This window comes from Panulirus ornatus, chromosome 12 (assembly GCF_036320965.1).
Source record: "Panulirus ornatus isolate Po-2019 chromosome 12, ASM3632096v1, whole genome shotgun sequence".
Lineage (NCBI taxonomy): Eukaryota > Metazoa > Arthropoda > Malacostraca > Decapoda > Palinuridae > Panulirus > Panulirus ornatus.
This window is the reverse complement of record NC_092235.1, coordinates 55,900,308-55,921,199: the sequence shown is the minus strand read 5'-3', so window position 1 is coordinate 55,921,199 and position 20,892 is coordinate 55,900,308.

The following is a 20,892-nucleotide window of genomic DNA, read 5'->3' as shown; positions in this document are numbered from 1 at the left end:
GTGTTAGGTTACTGTCTTTATATTTTAGACGTGGTCACCATTACTTTATTATGGTGTGTCTGATCTGTGCACGTCTTGCTTAATAACACAGCCCCCCTTCTATGTTCCTTCTTTGGGAAAATAAAAAACCAGAGGGGAGGATTTCCAGGCCCTCTCCAAATATATATATATATATATATATATATATATATATATATATATATATATATATATATATATATATATGTTCACGGAATCTACCTGCTGGGGGTTACAACGCGCTTGAAAAGTCACCTTTTGCGCGTCTGTATCACCATCAGTTGACGAATGAGGGGTCGCTCTCATCAAGAGAACTTCTCGCTTCAGAGGAATCCATCCATCCTGCCCCTTCTACAGAGTGTAGCGTAACCTTGCATCTGCAGGAGCCCCTTGTATTTTTTTGAAAGGGTTCCTGGGGGTTATCTATGATGACTGTACTGCATATATATATACTTTTGATTAAACAACCCTAGGACCCCATTTGTAGGTCCCCTCTCTATATATGAAGCTGCATTCCCAACAGTCAGCAGGAACAAAGATGCAGGGGACTAATTCGGAGTGAAAGGATCCTCGAGGAGACTGTACTCCTATTCGTCCAATAGGACTTTTCGTCCGCGGGATAACCACTGGTCCACGGACATAATACCAGACGTAACCATCAAAATCTGAGCTACGAGCAGAGACGTGGAAGTATGCATCCTTCCTCATCAACTCCTCAACACCTCCAGCAAGTGTCGAAACGCTCGCAGGAAGACAGCCTTAAAGAAAACGAACTGATAAAGAAAACACCATAACGATTCTTCTTCTTTCTCTCTTCTTTTCCAGACGAAATTCCACAAGGTTGGAACGGTGTCTCGGTACAGTTCCAACGTATATCAACCGTATTCTGCACGTACAAGTGCGGGACACGCTCACTTTTAAGCTGTTGTAAGGGCTGAACTTCGAAAGGTAAATTAAGGGACACAGCGACACATATCAATGTCCGAAGACTAATGGATGCGTCGCACGCAAAGCACACCCAGAAGTCGAGAAAAAAGTTCGGCAAACATAGTCATATGTACTTCACATCCTCACGCCTCAAAATCCTTTAAGCCTTCGGCTTTTAACATCAACATGCGCACAAATACCCCCCCCCCCCAAAAAAAAAAAAAGGAAAAAAAAATCGGTCACAACGTTTGGACTTGGGGCGCTGTTTGTATACCAGGGATCGAACGCGTCCACTTATTCTCATGGTTCTCGTTAACCCATGACGTCGAGAGGGTAGAGACAGTCAATTCCCATGTCTCTTATTACCAAATGATACAAAAATAGTCGGCAATTTTCACGGCTCTCACGCTGCCCAACGGCGTAAATGTAGCTTCCAATTAGCCAGTCGTTATAAAGTTTGTTCGTAAAATTTGGCTGTTCCTTCGCTCTCCAATTCTGTACAGTGACGCTTCCCGTTGACGGAATATATCAGCATTTTTTTTTCTGCGATTGGCATTTTTATGCAGTTTGCTAGAATATCAATGTCTGTTTATACAGCTGCAGCAGCTCTGTCAAAACTGTTCATTGTATCCAAAGGTGTAAAGGACTTGAGCTAGTATGATCATCTGGCATTATCAACGACCTTATGTTATTATCTCAAGAGTTCAGCGGCATAACTGAACGGGTTAATTTTAAGTCATTTAACTCAGTAAGGTGTAGTAACACGAAATGGGATCAACTTATCTTAAGGTCTCCATTTATCATAGATGGATCAGAGAATCATAAATAGATAATCCTAATAATCAGTGTTATCAAACACACACACACACACACAGTTATCATCGGAGACAAAGGGTAACGGAACCTCTGGTTCTCTTCTCTTAAGGAATCTGGTGGAACTTTTGTCGTAGTCCTCAACATACACAAAGCATGCGACAGAGGCTGTAGGTTAAGTCTCTGCTTTCTCAACTCCTTTCCTTTGTTCTTTCTGCTTTCCTCTGTTCCCTGATGCAGTGTCTTCTCTCTGGCCATGCCACTGCAGTGGTCGCTGATGGAGCGACTGCCTCCTCCCATCCTATCAACAGTGTTGTTCCTCACGCTGCTGTCCCGTCATCTTAATTCTTCTCTCCTCTTCTTGTAATCTTATTTACTCTTATTCTGATGATTCCACATTACACACGTCAATTCACTTTCCCTCCCCTTCTCCTTCCGATACTCGTTCTCTTTCTCGTAAGTAACATATTCCCTCTCTCAGGATATGTGCAATGTCTAATAATAGGGAAGCATTACGCTATCTAGATTTTAAAAGCGCTAAACTGCACTTTCTCCCTGTTTTTCTTTTTATGAGCCATTCCCTGTATTCAGTTTCGGAATACGACAATTCAACCCTGTAGTAACATAACCCATGTGGGGCATACCCATACCCTCCACTCTATCCTGGAAGCCCCAATAAATCAACATCATTAGGCCCGCTTTCCAGAAGCTTGCGATGTTGTACAGGTACCATAATCATTTCTACAGTGAGCAGCTGTTTCAGGTCTTCAGGGGTTTTATTCGCCCAAGCATGGATTAGCGCTTACACACCTGGAGTGTCTCTTCTTCCTCTACCTCTCTATTAATCATAACCCTTCCGTCTCATTAACTCTCCAGGCATCATCTCTCTTCAATCGTCCCTTTCTGTACGCCGCGTTGGTGCTCCCATGGTTTCCCACAATGACTTTTCTGACCACTGCTTTCGTGAGGTGTTTGCATGCGTCCCCAGCCGCAAGGCTTGGACCAGTCTGGCTCCTGCAGTCCATATTCTCTTGTGTGGAAACAGGCCACTCGAGGATTAACCGTTGTGATACCTACCTCTTACCGCGACACCTGAGGTGTGGAATTCACCTCCTCCTTTCATATTTTCCTCCTACTAAAGCCTTTAAAGACTTCAAGAGTCAGGTCTTCAAACGCCTGCGGAGCACTGATTAATTTCCTCTTTTTTCCCCCCCTTCTTTTTTTTTTTTTCACACGAGATGGCCTTTGACTCGGGCATGTTTCGCTCTTGCCACGTCGGTTATCATAGGACAGAAACGATCAGATGAGTCGGCAGCTCCCACGGTGTAGGGATGGCCCGCGCACTTCCATAAGGTGCAGTAATAAACAAATGCCTTAAAAAAAGAATCTGATCCAGGGTGAAGAAGTAAGCTTCCCGAGGTAGACGGCCTTCATGACAGGCTGCCGACACATCCAGCAGGTGTCATAAAGTGTTGGATATAAGCTAAGGGCAAAACAAAGCTTTTGAGAAATGCCAAATGTTTCTTCCTATTTTTCTTTTCTCTTAAGAAGACGTTCCTCAAGGGTGGGGTTGGTCTCTCGCCATAGTTCAGGAATATATCACCTGCAATTTGCACGTAAAAGTACTCCACAAAATCGCTTTTAAGCGACCTTTTAGAATTTAAGTTACAGGTATGAACGCAATTCAAACTGACCCAGCCACAGACTTGAATACAATACGATCGTTCTGACGCTTCGTACGCATTTGCACGTGGGTCGTATTGCAACCAATGAAAATAGACATGATTAAAGAAACTTATTACTTAACTACTTTATAAATACTTAGAAAACGAATTTGGTACACCTGACTACCTCGGTGTTAATCGTAGCAACAGTATGAGTAGACCGTTTAGTAGACATGGTTGTGTGTCTTTATAAATGTATCAGTTATCAGAAAAAGATGCGTATAAATATATCTAAGGTATGAGGAAAAGTTGCACGTGAAAATCAAATCCTGTAGGTGAATTACTGATACATTTTCAATTATTTACTCATATATATATATATATATATATATATATATATATATATATATATATATATATATATATATATATATATATATATGATTAGTACGTCTGTCTAAGTAGGGAGAGAGACGCTCTTGTTTCTCGAAATTCAACTGGAAAACTTTTCTTTCTGTAAGTGACAGCATTATCATCATATACGCAAATTTTGAAAAAAGAAATATATTCAAGAAAATCGAGAGGAGGAAAAAGAGAAAAAAAAAGCAAGGCTAACGGTGCACCAAGAAGGTAGGAACAACAAATTTAACTTCAAAGGGAAGGATCTAGTCAAAGTGTGACGATAAACACTCGTCAGAGCGCCGAGGCTCTAGTGTCGGGGGGAAGAAAATAGTTCTAAAATCAATTGAGCATAACAAGTGTTCCTAACAACAGAGAGAGACGGTGCAGAACGAGAGAGAGAGAGAGAGAGAGAGAGAGAGAGAGAGAGAGAGAGAGAGAGAGAGAGAGAGAGAGAGAGAGAGAGATACGGTCCACAACAAGAGACATCGTATGCAACAAACGAGACAGAAAAAAAAAGAAAGACTGTACAGAACAAAAGACAGACGGTATGTAACAAAGGAGGGATGTTACATCATATGACCATTTAGAAAACCCGTGAAAATAGCAAAATACATATACAAGACACCTGATGAAAAACTGAGTTAAGAATGTCACGAGAGGTGAAAATAAAAGGCGATAAATCAGATCAAAAAAAAAAGACGAGAGAGAGAGAGAGAGAGAGAGAGAGAGAGAGAGAGAGAGAGAGAGAGAGAGAGAGAGAGAGAGAGAGAGAGACGGTGACTAAACATTGTGTCAGGCACGACACTCGAGGTGCCACCGTGTTGAGGGAGGCATTAAGGAGCCTGTGTGGTGTGGTCTGTAAGAAGTGCCAAGGCCCTGTGGTGCTCCACACGTCATCATGAGAGAGAGAGAGAGAGAGAGAGAGAGAGAGAGAGAGAGCATCTAATGGGGATGGTGTGACAGGGGACAACCCCCCGGGTGTTACGGTGGAAGCGGCCGTCCCTTGTAACGTGACGCTCCCTGACGTACCGTGACTGGGCGCGACGCTGCCCGCGTGACGGATGGACGGCCGAGATGGGGGTGTGATGGGTGTGATGGGTGGAAGGGAGGGAGGTCGTAAAGTGAGATGTGGCGAGAGATAAGATGGGAGGAAGGGAGGGAGGGAGGGTTGGAGGGGAAAGGATAAAAAGGATGAATAACTGAAAAAGGAGGGGGGAAGGGGGGGAGAATAAGTGGATAATTGTCATAGTAAAGGGTAAATAAATATATAACAAGAAAAGATGACATTATTAGATAATACGCAGAGGCGAATACCTAAATGATAAAAAGGGAGCTATAATTAGATAATAATTGGGGACGATAACGAGATACTAGAAATGGGCAAATGACTACATAATAATAAAGGGGTGGATAAACAGATAATGAGAAGAAGGGACGAATAACTGAATAAATGGAAAGGGGTGAATCGAACCGACCTGTACAGAAAGAGACGGAAGGAGCAACGATAATGATGTATGGAGGAGTAGAGACAGTGGAGGGAGGGAGGAGGGACAGCGGGGAGAGAGAGAGATGGGGAGGGAGACGTGAGGAGTGAGTGGAGCGAAAGGAGGAGGAGGAGGAGGAGGAGGAGGGAAGTGGGAGGTGAGGTGAGGAGAGGTTGACAACCTGGACGTGTTCTGTGGCTTCCTATTTGTCACCCTCAACCTCCACACCCTCAGTCTGTCGCGATCTGTTTTTACTTCGACTTGTTCTCTCCATTTCCCCGCACCCTCCACCACCACCACCAACACCCCCACCACCACCAACACCACCCCCACCACCAACACCAACACCCCCACCACCAACACCAACACCAACACCATCCCCACCACCAACACCACCATCCCCACCACCACCCCCACACCACCACCAACACCCCCACCACCAACACCACCATCCCCACCAACACCACCTCCACCACCACCAACACCACCCCCACTCACCACCACCACCAACACCCTCCACCACCACCACCAACACCACCCCCACTCACCACCACCACCAACACCCTCCACCACCACCACCACCACCACCACCACCACCAACACCAACACCCTCCACCACCACCACCACCAACACCCTCCACCACAACACCACCACCACCACCAACACCACCCCCGCACCACCACCAACACCACCAACACCCTCCACCACCACCACCACCACCAACACCCTCCACCACCACCACCACCAACACCCTCCACCACCAACACCACCACCACCACCAACACCACCCCCGCACCACCACCAACACCCTCCACCACCACCACCACCACCAACACCACCACCACCACCAAAACCACCACCACCAACACCAACACCACCCCCACTCACCACTACCAGATGTGGCCACGCACGTTCCACGAGTGGCTTTGATGATCAAATTACGTTCTCCACGGAACGGCTCCCTGAGACGCGATGACTGATCAAGCTGCTGAGCACGACGGTGTTGATCATCGAGAACGACAGGTGCGACACTTGAAAACAACAGATGCGGCCCTTGAGAACAACAGGTGCGACTCTTGAAAACAACAGATGCGGCCCTTGAGAACAACAGGTGCGACACTTGAAAACAACAGATGCGACCCTTGAGAACAACAGGTGCGACTCTTGAAAACAACAGATGCGACCCTTGAGAACAACAGGTGCGACTCTTGAAAACAACAGATGCGACCCTTGAAAACAACAGGTGCGACTCTTGAAAACAACAGATGCGATCCACAGGTGCGACCCTTGAAAACAACAGGTGCGACCCTTAAGAAACAACGGGTACGACCCTTGAAAAACAACAGGTGCGACCCTTAAAAAACAACAGGTGCGACCCTTGACAACGACAGGTGCGACCCTTGAAAACAACAGGTGCGACCCTTAAAAAACAACAGATGCGACCCTTAAAAACAACAGGTGCGACCCTTAAAAACAACAGGTGCGACCCTTACAAAACAACAGGTGCGACCCTTAAAAAACAACAGATGCGACCCTTAAAAACAACAGGTGCGACCCTTAAAAAACAACAGATGCGACCCTTAAAAACAACAGATGCGGCCCTTAAGAAACAACAGGTGCGACCCTTACAAAACAACAGGTGCGACCCTTGACAACGACAGGTGCGACCCTTGACAACGACAGGTGCGACCCTTGTAAACGACGGAAACGATTCTTCTCGAGCACCCTAGTACGTTCCCTGAGCCTGACGATCCGATCTTTGGGCAAGAACTATCTACACAAACCCCTTAAGCACAGCGGCGACCCTGAACTATCATCTCGAGGGAGGTCATACCGTCGTGCTCATGGGAGGGTCAGACGATGACCGACCCCCCACCCACCTCACTCTTCCTGCAGTGATCTGGAGTGTCTGAAAAAAAAAAAAAACCCTTCGTGGTTAGCCCACATTTACTCGAAAACTTCATTGACAGTTACGCGAGGGTAAATACACGAGAGAACATTTGTACGACGCTGAACCGTATCCATAAACAAAAAAATAGAAGTCATATGACTTGAAATTGACGAAGAATGAGGAGTGATCATGGTCACAACTTTTTGAAACATGGAAAATACTAAGAATTTAATCTCATCCAGACGATATATATCTACACTTATTCTCGAAATATCTCGGCCAACTGGATGAATAGCAGATCATATTGCGATCCGGATATAATCATTTCCAGTTTCTATTCCGAAAAGCTTCTATTCTTACACAGACGTCGAGGGCGATCATACATCACTCGTAATGTATTTCTCTCATCCGATGATACAATCTGACGTATTTTTCAGCTTCATCCATCAATGTTTATAGTTATCAGGTCAAAGGTTTCGAATGAAAAATACATGATGAATTTATAGACTCTCTCTCTCTTAATAGTGCAGACATATCTCTTATCTTAGCTTTCTCTCTTTATACTGCAGACATATCTCTTATCTTAGCTTTCTCTCTCTATACTGCAGACATATCTCTTATCTTAGCTTTCTCTCTCTATACTGCAGACATATCTCTTATCTTAGCTTTCTCTCTTTATAGCGCAAACATATCTCTTATCTTAGCTTTCTCTTTTTATACTGCAGACATATCTCTTATCTTAGCTTTCTCTCTTTATAGTGCAGACATATCTCTTATCTTAGCTCCTTGCGCAAGGCGTTACGACACATGACAACGGTATGAACGTACGGCGCGACGGTACGACAGCAGGGCACGAAGGCACGGCCGCCCTGGCACACTATGGCACCTGATGATGATGATAACAAAGTAACATAATACCTGATGACAATGACAACACAAAGAAGTAACATAATACCTGATGACAATGATAACAAAGTAACATAATACCTGATGACAATGATAACAAAGTAAAATAATACCTGATGACAATGACAACACAAAGAAGTGACATAATACCTGATGATGATGATAACAAAGTAACATAATACCTGATGACAATGATAACACAAAGAAGTAACATAATACCTGATGACAATGACAACACAAAGAAGTAACATAATACCTGATGATAATGATAAACACAAAGTAACACAATACCTGATGATAATGATAACAAATTTACATAATACTTGATGATTATGATAAAGAAGTAACATAATACCTGATGATAATGATAAACACAAAGTAACACAATACCTGATGATAACGATAACAAAGTAACATAATACCCAGTGATAATGATAACACAAAGAAGTAACGTAATACCTGCTGGTAATGATCACCATGAGGCTTGTTATCAACATAAAAGTGTCGACGGCGAAAATTTACGGAGGGGGAAAAATGGTGTGTTACGTGGCCGACAGTACCTCAAGAGAGGGGTTCTCCCTCACCCCACAAGACTAATTATTTGTTTAGCCATCAGTCAGCTTAATAGCTGCTCATTCTTCACCCTACAATCCCCGCTCTCCCTTCCTCCCTCCCTCAGTACATGTGACGAGATCTGCAGTGTCTGCCACACTTTCTTCCTTCCCTGATCTCTACCGTCTGCTTTCCTGGCTTCTGTCTCTCTCTCTCTCTCTCTCTCTCTCTCTCTCTCTCTCTCTCTCTCTCTCTCTCTCTCTCTCTCTCTCCTCTGGTTGTGTGCTCTTCCAGCCGCCTGCTCGTCTGTTCCTCCTGGCTGTGTGTGTCGCTGCGGAAGTCTGTTCTGCTCTCAAGTGTCTGTCTGTCTGTCTGGCCCTGTGGGTGATAAAGGGATTCTCTCTCTCTCTATGTCTGGGTGTTGTTTCTTCGTCTGTCTGTGTGTTCTGGACGTCTGACTGTGAGTCTCGCCGTGGGATGGTCTGGTCATGTGTTTGGAAAAAAAAAAAAAAAAAAGGCGTCTGTTCGTCTGGGTGTGTCTGTTCGTCTGGCCGTGTGTGTGTGTGTGTGTGTGTGTGTGTGTGTGTGTGTGTGTGTGTGTGTGTGTTCCTCCGGTCATGTGTTTGCTTGGGGCGTCCACATGTCTGTCTGTGAGTTCGTCGTCTGGCTTTCCGTTCGTCAGGCTGTGGTCGAATGTTCGTTTGGTCGCGTTCGTCCGGCTAATGTGTTCGCCAGTCTTTGTGATCGTTCTGTTCGACTTTGGGAACTGCCATGGGATGAAGGGCTTCTGTGAAAATCTAGAGATGAGGTAACGGGATCCCGCGAATATAGGATTCCTTCATCACGCATCATGCCCCCTGATACAAACCGTCTATCTAAGTGTGCCACAAAGTGCTATGAACCCAGTCACATCCAGCTACCATGTCTTACTTCAAGAATAATAATGATGTTGATAATAATAATAATAATAATAATAATGATAATAATAATAATAATAATAATAATAATAATAATAATAATATAGTAAGAAAAACAATAATATGATAATAATAAAAACAACAACAACAATAATAATAATAATAATAATAATAATAATAACAATAATAATAATAATGATAATAATAATTATCATCATTATTGTTATTATCATTAATTGCTCCTATCTTATCTGTATGTGTGAATGATGACTATATAATTAAGGTCGACAGTAAACGTTATTTATTTGACATATAGCCACTATGGAGCTCTCACTCATATATATATATATATATATATATATATATATATATATATATATATATATATATATATATATATATATATATATAACTCATGCTAGTCATTCTTCGTAAACCCGGGTTTTCGTGCGAGATACGCCACACGTTGGCTCTACCCTAAGGTAACACCTTGTAAGTGCTCGTAAATGTTCCATGAGTCACAGTTTATCTCTAATCCATTCTTGGTCTGTCTCTTTCTCAGCACATCTGTCTCTATCAGAGTCCCTGTCTTAAATTCTACGTTGGTTTCTGTCTGTCACTAGCTCTATCTCAGTCTCTCTCTCTCTCTCTCTCTCTCTCTCTCTCTCTCTCTCTCTCTCTCTCTCTCTCTCTCTCTCTCTCTCATCCTATCTCTCTCCGTCCACGAGTCCCTCTCATCCCCTACAGAGAGCGTCCTCGCCGTTGCCATGCCGTACACCACCACCATCCAGTGCGGCCGCCTTCACTCTGACTCAGCTCAGCCGAGCCACGCGAGGCTCCGCCGTGCAAGACGTCTAGAGTGTGGCTGGAACACACGTCAGTTGTTTACGCAAAGCGGAGGGATATGGGGAATACAAGATGACGTACATCAGTGCGTGATCTACACCCGAACAAACGGATGGATACCGTAAACCCGATGCCCCTCCGACATACGTGTGTATGTATGTATTCGTACGAGAACGGACATACATGAATACATAGAGAGAGAGAGAGAGAGAGAGAGAGAGAGAGAGAGAGAGAGAGAGAGAGAGAGAGAGAGAGAGAGAGAAAGCACACCCCCCCCCCCACCCTCCTCTCTAAACAGCTGGACCGCAGTAATATAATCTCCAGTCTCCTGCTGGGTAACCGTTTACCGAGAATCCACATATCTCACACGGGTTTTTCCCCTTCCTCTCTCCCTCTCCCGCTTACCCCTTCCCACCAAGAGACACACATCGCTGCACTTACACATTAATTACAGAATAAAAAGTTCCGTCATATATATATATATATATATATATATATATATATATATATATATATATATATATATATATATATATATACTGTATATATATATATATATATATATATATATATATATATATATATATATATATATATATACTGTATATATATATATATATATATATATATATATATATATATATATATATATATATATATATATATATATATATATATATATATATATATATATATATATATATATATATATATATATATATATATTAATGATATATTTCACATTTGAAATAAAAAGTTTTTTGGCCGGAAAAATTCCCTGAACTATTACCTGCAATTTTTGCAAGATTTCGACAGAAAATAGATTTGCTTCAAAACTTCAGTATAACGACTATATATGATGCTGGATAAGAATTTAAGGTTGATTTATTATTTAGGTGTTATTCAATTCTGCAACGAAGCATTTAAGTAATTCCATTAAATTTTTTTTTTATATTCGCGCCATACTTTTTCTGTAACTATTTGACAAAGAACTCATTTTCACATATTTCCTACTTATATTTCATATATAGAAACCTCTCATAATGATATATTTCAAATTTGAAACATAAGTTTTTTGGCTGGAAAATTAAGATTTTTGCAAGATTTCGTCAGAAAATAGATTTGCTTCAAAACTTCATTATAACGACTACATACGATGCTGGATAAGAATTTAAGGTTGATTTATTATTTAAGTGTTATTCAATTCTACAATGAAGCATTTAAGTAATTCCAGTGAAATATTTCATTATATTCGCTCTAGATTTTTCTGTAACTATTTGACAAAGAACACATTTTCACATATTTCCTACTTATATTTCATATATGGAAACCTCTCATAATGATATATTTCACATTTGAAATAAAATGTTTTTTGGCCGGAAAAATTCCCTGAACTATTACCTGCAATTTTTGCAAGATTTCGTCAGAAAATAGATTTGCTTCAAAACTTCAGTATAACGACTATATATGATGCTGGATAAGAATTTAAGGCTGATTTATTATTTAGGTATTATTCAATTCTGCAATTAAGCATTTAAGTAATTCCATTTAAATTTTTTTTTTATTTTCGCGCCATACTTTTTCTGTAACTATTTGACAAAGAACTCATTTTCACATATTTCCTACTTATATTTCATATATAGAAACCTCTCATAATGATATATTTCACATTTGAAATAAAAAGTTTTTTGGCTGGAAAAATTCCCTGAACTATTACCTGCAATTTTTGCAAGATTTCGTCAGAAAATAGATTTGCTTCAAAACTTCAGTATAACGACTATATATGATGCTGGATAAGAATCTGAGGTTGATTTATTATTTAGGTGTTATTCAATTCTGCAATTAAGCATTAAAGTAATTCCATTTAAAATTTTTTTTTATATTCGCGCCATCCTTTTTCTGTACCTAATAGCCAAAGAACTCATTTTGAAATATTTCCTACCTATAATGCATGTCTAGAAACCTCTCATAATGATATATTTCAAATTTGAAATAAAAAGTTTTTTGGCTAGAAAAATTCCCTGAACTATTACCTGCAATTTTTGCAAGATTTCGTCAGAAAATAGATTTGCTTCAAAACTTCAGTATAACGACTATATATGATGCTGGATAAGAATTTAAGGCTGATTTATTATCTAGGTGTTATTCAATTCTGCAATTAAGCATTTAAGTAATTCCATTTAAATTTTTTTTTTATTTTCGCGCCATACTTTTTCTGTAACTATTTGACAAAGAACTCATTTTCACATATTTCCTACTTATATTTCATATATAGAAACCTCTCATAATGATATATTTCACATTTGAAATAAAAAGTTTTTTGGCTGGAAAAATTCCCTGAACCTGCAATTTTTGCAAGATTTCGTCAGAAAATAGATTTGCTTCAAAACTTCAGTATAACGACTATATATGATGCTGGATAAGAATCTGAGGTTGATTTATTATTTAGGTGTTATTCAATTCTGCAATTAAGCATTAAAGTAATTCCATTTAAAATTTTTTTTTATATTCGCGCCATCCTTTTTCTGTACCTAATAGCCAAAGAACTCATTTTGAAATATTTCCTACCTATAATGCATGTCTAGAAACCTCTCATAATGATATATTTCAAATTTGAAATAAAAAGTTTTTTAGCCGGAAAAATTCCCTGAACTATTACCTGCAATTTTTGCAAGATTTCGTCAGAAAATAGATTTGCTTCAAAACTTCAGTATAACGTCTATATATGATGCTGGATAAGAATTTAAGGTTGATTTATTATTTAGGTGTTATTCAATTCTGCAATTAAGCACTTAAGTAATTCCATTAAATTTTTTTTTTTATATTCGCGCCATACTTTTTCTGTAACCATTTGACAAAGAACTCATTTTCACATATTTCCTACTTATATTTCATATATAGAAACCTCTCATAATGATATATTTCACATTTGAAATAAAAAGATTTTTGGCTGGAAAAATTCCCTGAACTATTACCTGCAATTTTTGCAAGATTTCGTCAGAAAATAGATTTGCTTCAAAACTTCAGTATAACGACTATATATGATGCTGGATAAGAATCTGAGGTTGATTTATTATTTAGGTGTTATTCAATTCTGCAATTAAGCATTAAAGTAATTCCATTTAAAAATTTTTTTTATATTCGCGCCATCCTTTTTCTGTACCTAATAGCCAAAGAACTCATTTTCAAATATTTCCTACCTATAATGCATGTCTAGAAACCTCTCATAATGATATATTTCAAATTTGAAATAAAAAGTTTTTTGGCTGGAAAAATTCCCTGAACTATTATTACCTGCAATTTTTGCAAGATTTCGTCAGAAAATAGATTTGCTTCAAAACTTCAGTATAACGACTATATATGATGCTGGATAAGAATTTAAGGTTGATTTATTATTCAGGTGTTATTCAATTCTGCAATTAAGCATTTAAGTAATTCCATTAAATTCTTTTTTTATATTCGCGCCATACTTTTTCTGTAACTATTTGACAAAGAACTCATTTTCACATATTTCCTACTTATATTTCATATATAGAAACCTCTCATAATGATATATTTCAAATTTGAAAAAAAAAGTTTTTTGGCTGGAAAATTAAGATTTTTGCAAGATTTCGTCAGAAAATAGATTTGCTTCAAAACTTCATTACAACGACTACATATGATGCTGGATAAGAATTTAAGGTTGATTTATTATTTAAGTGTTATTCAATTCTACAATGAAGCATTTAAGTAATTCCAGTGAAATATTTCATTATATTCGCTCTAGATTTTTCTGTAACTATTTGACAAAGAACACATTTTCACATATTTCCTACTTATATTTCATATATGGAAACCTCTCATAATGATATATTTCACATTTGAAATAAAATGTTTTTTGGCCGGAATTTTTGCAAGATTTCGTCAGAAAATAGATTTGCTTCAAAACTTCAGTATAACGACTATATATGATGCTGGATAAGAATTTAAGGCTGATTATTATTTAGGTGTTATTCAATTCTGCAATTAAGCATTTAAGTAATTCCATTTAAATCTTTTTTTTTATATTCGCGCCATACTTTTTCTGTAACTATTTGACAAAGAACTCATTTTCACATATTTCCTACTTATATTTCATATATAGAAACCTCTCATAATGATATATTTCACATTTGAAATAAAAAGTTTTTTGGGTGGAAAAATTCCCTGAACTATTACCTGCAATTTTTGCAAGATTTCGTCAGAAAATAGATTTCCTTCAAAACTTCAGTATAACGACTATATATTATGGTGGATAAGAATCTGAGGTTGATTTATTATTTAGGTGTTATTCAATTCTGCAATTAAGCATTAAAGTAATTCCATTTAAAATTTTTTTTTATATTCGCGCCATCCTTTTTCTGTACCTAATAGCCAAAGAACTCATTTTGAAATATTTCCTACCTATAATGCATGTCTAGAAACCTCTCATAATGATATATTTCAAATTTGAAATAAAAAGTTTTTTGGCTGGAAAAATTTTTGCAAGATTTCGTCAGAAAATAGATTTGCTTCAAAACTTCAGTATAACGACTATATATGATGCTGGATAAGAATTGAAGGTTGATTTATTATTTAGGTGTTATTCAATTTTGCAATTAAGCATTTAAGTAATTCCATTAAATTTTTTTTTTATATTCGCGCCATACTTTTTCTGTAACTATTTGACAAAGAACTCATTTTCACATATTTCCTACTTATATTTCATGTATAGAAACCTCTCATAATGATATATTTCAAATTTGAAAAAAAAAAGGCTTTTTGGCTGGAAAATTAAGATTTTTGCAAGATTTCGTCAGAAAATAGATTTGCTTCAAAACTTCATTATAGCGACTACATATGATGCTGGATAAGAATTTAAGGTTGATTTATTATTTAAGTGTTATTCAATTCTACAATGAAGCATTTAAGTAATTCCAGTGAAATATTTCATTATATTCGCTCTAGATTTTTCTGTAACTATTTGACAAAGAACACATTTTCACATATTTCCTACTTATATTTCATATATGGAAACCTCTCATAATGATATATTTCACATTTGAAATAAAATGTTTTTTGGCCGGAAAAATTCCCTGCAATTTTTGCAAGATTTCGTCAGAAAATAGATTTGCTTCAAAACTTCAGTATAACGACTATATATGATGCTGGATAAGAATTTAAGGCTGATTTATTATTTAGGTGTTATTCAATTCTGCAATTAAGCATTTAAGTAATTCCATTTAAATTTTTTTTTTTATATTCGCGCCATACTTTTTCTGTAACTATTTGACAAAGAACTCATTTTCACATATTTCCTACTTATATTTCATATATAGAAACCTCTCATAATGATATATTTCACATTTGAAATAAAAAGTTTTTTGGCTGGAAAAATTCCCTGAACTATTACCTGCAATTTTTGCAAGATTTCGTCAGAAAATAGATTTGCTTCAAACTTCAGTATAACGACTATATATGATGCTGGATAAGAATCTGAGGTTGATTTATTATTTAGGTGTTATTCAATTCTGAAATTAAGTATTAAAGTAATTCCATTTGAAAATTTTTTTTTATATTCGCGCCATCCTTTTCCTGTACCTAATAGCCAAAGAACTCATTTTGAAATATTTCCTACCTATAATGCATGTCTAGAAACCTCTCATAATGATATATTTCAAATTTGAAATAAAAAGTTTTTTGGCTGGAAAAGTTTTTTGGCTGCAATTTTTGCAAGATTTCGTCAGAAAATAGATTTGCTTCAAAACTTCAGTATAACGACTATATATGATGCGGGATAAGAATTTAAGGTTGATTTATTATTTAGGTGTTATTCAATTCTGCAATTAAGCATTTAAGTAATTCCATTAAATTTTTTTTTTATATTCGCGCCATACTTTTTCTGTAACTATTTGACAAAGAACTCATTTTCACATATTTCCTACTTATATTTCATATATAGAAACCTCTCATAATGATATATTTCAAATTTGAAAAAAAAAGTTTTTTGGCTGGAAAAAATTCCCTGAACTATTACCTGCAATTTTTGCAAGATTTCGTCAGAAAATAGATTTGCTTCAAAACTTCAGTATAACGACTATATATGATGCTGGATAAGAATTTAAGGTTGATTTATTATTTAAGTGTTATTCAATTCTACAATGAAGCATTTAAGTAATTCCAGTGAAATATTTCATTATATTCGCTCTAGATTTTTCTGTAACTATTTGACAAAGAACACATTTTCACATATTTCCTACTTATATTTCATATATGGAAACCTCTCATAATGATGTATTTCACATTTGAAATAAAATGTTTTTTGGCCGGAAAAATTCCCTGAACTATTACCTGCAATTTTTGCAAGATTTCGTCAGAAAATAGATTTGCTTCAAAACTTCAGTATAACGACTATATATGATGCTGGATAAGAATTTAAGGCTGATTTATTATTTAGGTGTTATTCAATTCTGCAATTAAGCATTTAAGTAATTCCATTTAAATTTTTTTTTTTATATTCGCGCCATACTTTTTCTGTAACTATTTGACAAAGAACTCATTTTCACATATTTCCTACTTATATTTCATATATAGAAACCTCTCATAATGATATATTTCACATTTGAAATAAAAAGTTTTTTGGCTGGAAAAATTCCCTGAACTATTACCTGCAATTTTTGCAAGATTTCGTCAGAAAATAGATTTGCTTCAAAACTTCAGTATAACGACTATATATGATGCTGGATAAGAATCTGAGGTTGATTTATTATTTAGGTGTTATTCAATTCTGCAATTAAGCATTAAAGTAATTCCATTTAAAAAAATTTTTTATATTCGCGCCATCCTTTTTCTGTACCTAATAGCCAAAGAACTCATTTTGAAATATTTCCTACCTATAATGCATGTCTAGAAACCTCTCATAATGATATATTTCAAATTTGAAATAAAAAGTTTTGTGGCTGGAAAAATTCCCTGAACTATTACCTGCAATTTTTGCAAGATTTCGTCAGAAAATAGATTTGCTTCAAAACTTCAGTATAACGACTATATATGATGCTGGATAAGAATTTAAGGCTGATTTATTATTTAGGTGTTATTCAATTCTGCAATTACGCATTTAAGTAATTCCATTAAATTTTTTTTTTATATTCGCGCCAAACTTTTTCTGTAACTATTTGACAAAGAACTCATTTTCACATATTTCCTACTTATATTTCATATATAGAAACCTCTCATAATGATATATTTCAAATTTGAAAAAAAAGTTTTTTGGCTGGAAAATTAAGATTTTTCCAAGATTTCGTCAGAAAATAGATTTGCTTCAAAACTTCATTATAACGACTACATATGATGCTGGATAAGAATTTAAGGTTGATTTATTATTTCAGTGTTATTCAATTCTACAATGAAGCATTTAAGTAATTCCAGTGAAATATTTCATTATAATCGCTCTGGATTTTTCTGTAACTATTTGACAAAGAACTCATTTTCACATATTTCCTACTTATATTTCATATATAGAAACCTCTCATAATGATATATTTCACATTTGAAATAAAAAGTTTTTTGGCCGGAAAAATTCCCTGCAATTTTTGCAAGATTTCGTCAGAAAATAGATTTGCTTCAAAACTTCATTATAACGACTATATATGATGCTGGATAAGAATCTGAGGTTGATTTATTATTTAGGTGTTATTCAATTCTGCAATTAAGCATTAAAGTAATTCCATTTAAAATTTTTTTTTATATTCGCGCCATCCTTTTTCTGTACCTAATAGTCAAAGAACTCATTTTGAAATATTTCCTACCTATAATGCATGTCTAGAAACTTCTCATAATGATATATTTCAAATTTGAAATAAAAAGTTTTTTGGCTGGAAAAATTCCCTGCAATTTTTGCAAGATTTCGTCAGAAAATAGATTTGCTTCAAAACTTCAGTATAACGACTATATATGATGCTGGATAAGAATTGAAGGTTGATTTATTATTTAGGTGTTATTCAATTCTGCAATTAAGCATTTAAGTAATTCCATTAAATTTTTTTTTTATATTCGCGCCATACCTTTTATGTAACTATTTGACAAAGAACTCATTTTCACATATTTCCTACTTATATTTCATATATAGAAACCTCTCATAATGATATATTTCAAATTTGAAAAAAAAGTTTTTTGGCTGGAAAATTAAGATTTTTGCAAGATTTCGTCAGAAAATAGATTTGCTTCAAAACTTCATTATAACGACTATATATGATGCTGGATAAGAATTTAAGGTTGATTTATTATTTAAGTGTTATTCAATTCTACAATGAAGCATTTAAGTAATTCCAGTGAAATATTTCATTATATTCGCTCTAGAGTTTTCTGTAACTATTTGACAAAGAACACATTTTCACATATTTCCTACTTATATTTCATATATGGAAACCTCTCATAATGATATATTTCACATTTGAAATAAAATGTTTTTTGGCCGGAAAAATTCCCTGAACTATTACCTGCAATTTTTGCAAGATTTCGTCAGAAAATAGATTTGCTTCAAAACTTCAGTATAACGACTATATATGATGCTGGATAAGAATTTAAGGCTGATTTATTATTTAGGTGTTATTCACTTCTGCAATTAAGCATTTAAATAATTCCATTTAAATTTTTTTTTTCATATTCGCGCCATACTTTTTCTGTAACTATTTAACAAAGAACTCATTTTCACATATTTCCTACTTATATTTTATATATAGAAACCTCTCATAATGATATATTTCACATTTGAAATAAAAAGTTTTTTGGCTGGAAAAATTCCCTGAACTATTACCTGCAATTTTTGCAAGATTTCCATTTAAAATTTTTTTTTATATTCGCGCCATCCTTTTTCTGTACCTAATAGCCAAAGAACTCATTTTGAAATATTTCCTACCTATAATGCATGTCTAGAAACCTCTCATAATGATATATTTCAAATTTGAAATAAAAAGTTTTTTGGCTGGAAAAATTCCCTGAACTATTACCTGCAATTTTTGCAAGATTTCGTCAGAAAATAGATTTGCTTCAAAACTTCAGTATAACGACTATATATGATGCTGGATAAGAATTTAAGGTTGATTTATTATTTAGGTGTTATTCAATTCTGCAATTAAGCATTTAAGTAATTCCATTAAATTTTTTTTTTTATATTCGCGCCATACTTTTTCTGTAACTATTTGACAAAGAACTCATTTTCACATATTTCCTGCTTATATTTCATATATAGAAACCTCTCATAATGATATATTTCAAATTTGAAAAAAAAAGTTTTTTGGCTGGAAAATTAAGATTTTTGCAAGATTTCCTCAGAAAATAGATTTGCTTCAAAACTTCATTATAACGACTACATATGATGCTGGATAAGAATTTAAGGTTGATTTATTATTTAAGTGTTATTCAATTCTACAATGAAGCATTTAAGTAATTCCAGTGAAATATTTCATTATATTCGCTCTAGATTTTTCTGTAACTATTTGACAAAGAACACATTTTCACATATTTCCTACTTATATTTCATATATGGAAACCTCTCATAATGATATATTTCACATTTGAAATAAAATGTTTTTTGGCCGGAAAAATTCCCTGAACTATTACCTGCAATTTTTGCAAGATTTCGTCAGAAAATAGATTTGCTTCAAAACTTCAGTATAACGACTATATATGATGCTGGATAAGAATTTAAGGTTGATTTATTATTTAGGTGTTATTCAATTCTGCAATTAAGCATTTAAGTAATTCCATTAAATTTTTTTTTTATATTCGCGCCATACTTTTTCTGTAACTATTTGACAAAGAACTCATTTTCACATATTTCCTACTTATATTTCATATATAGAAACCTCTCATAATGATATATTTCAAATTTGAAAAAAAAGTTTTTTGGCTGGAAAATTAAGATTTTTGCAAGATTTCGTCAGAAAATAGATTTGCTTCAAAACTTCATTATAACGACTACATATGATGCTGAATAAGAATTTAAGGTTGAGTTATTATTTAAGTGTTATTCAATTCTACAATGAAGCATTTAAGTAATTCCAGTGAAATATTTCATCATATTCGCTCTAGATTTTTCTGTAACTATTTGACAAAGAACACATTTTCACATATTTCCTACTTATATTTCATATATGGAAACCTCTCATAATGATATATTTCCCATTTGAAATAAAATGTTTTTTGGCCGGAAAAATTCCTTGAACTATTACCTGCAATTTTTGCAAGATTTCGTCAGAAAATAGATTTGCTTCAAAACTTCAGTATAACGACTATATATGATGCTGGATAAGAATTTAAGGTTGATTTATTATTTAGGTGTTATTCAATTCTGCAATTAAGCATTTAAGTAATTCCATTTAAATTTTTTTTTTATATTCGCGCCATACTTTTTCTGTAACTATTTGACAAAGAACTCATTTTCACATATTTCCTACTTATATTTCATATATAG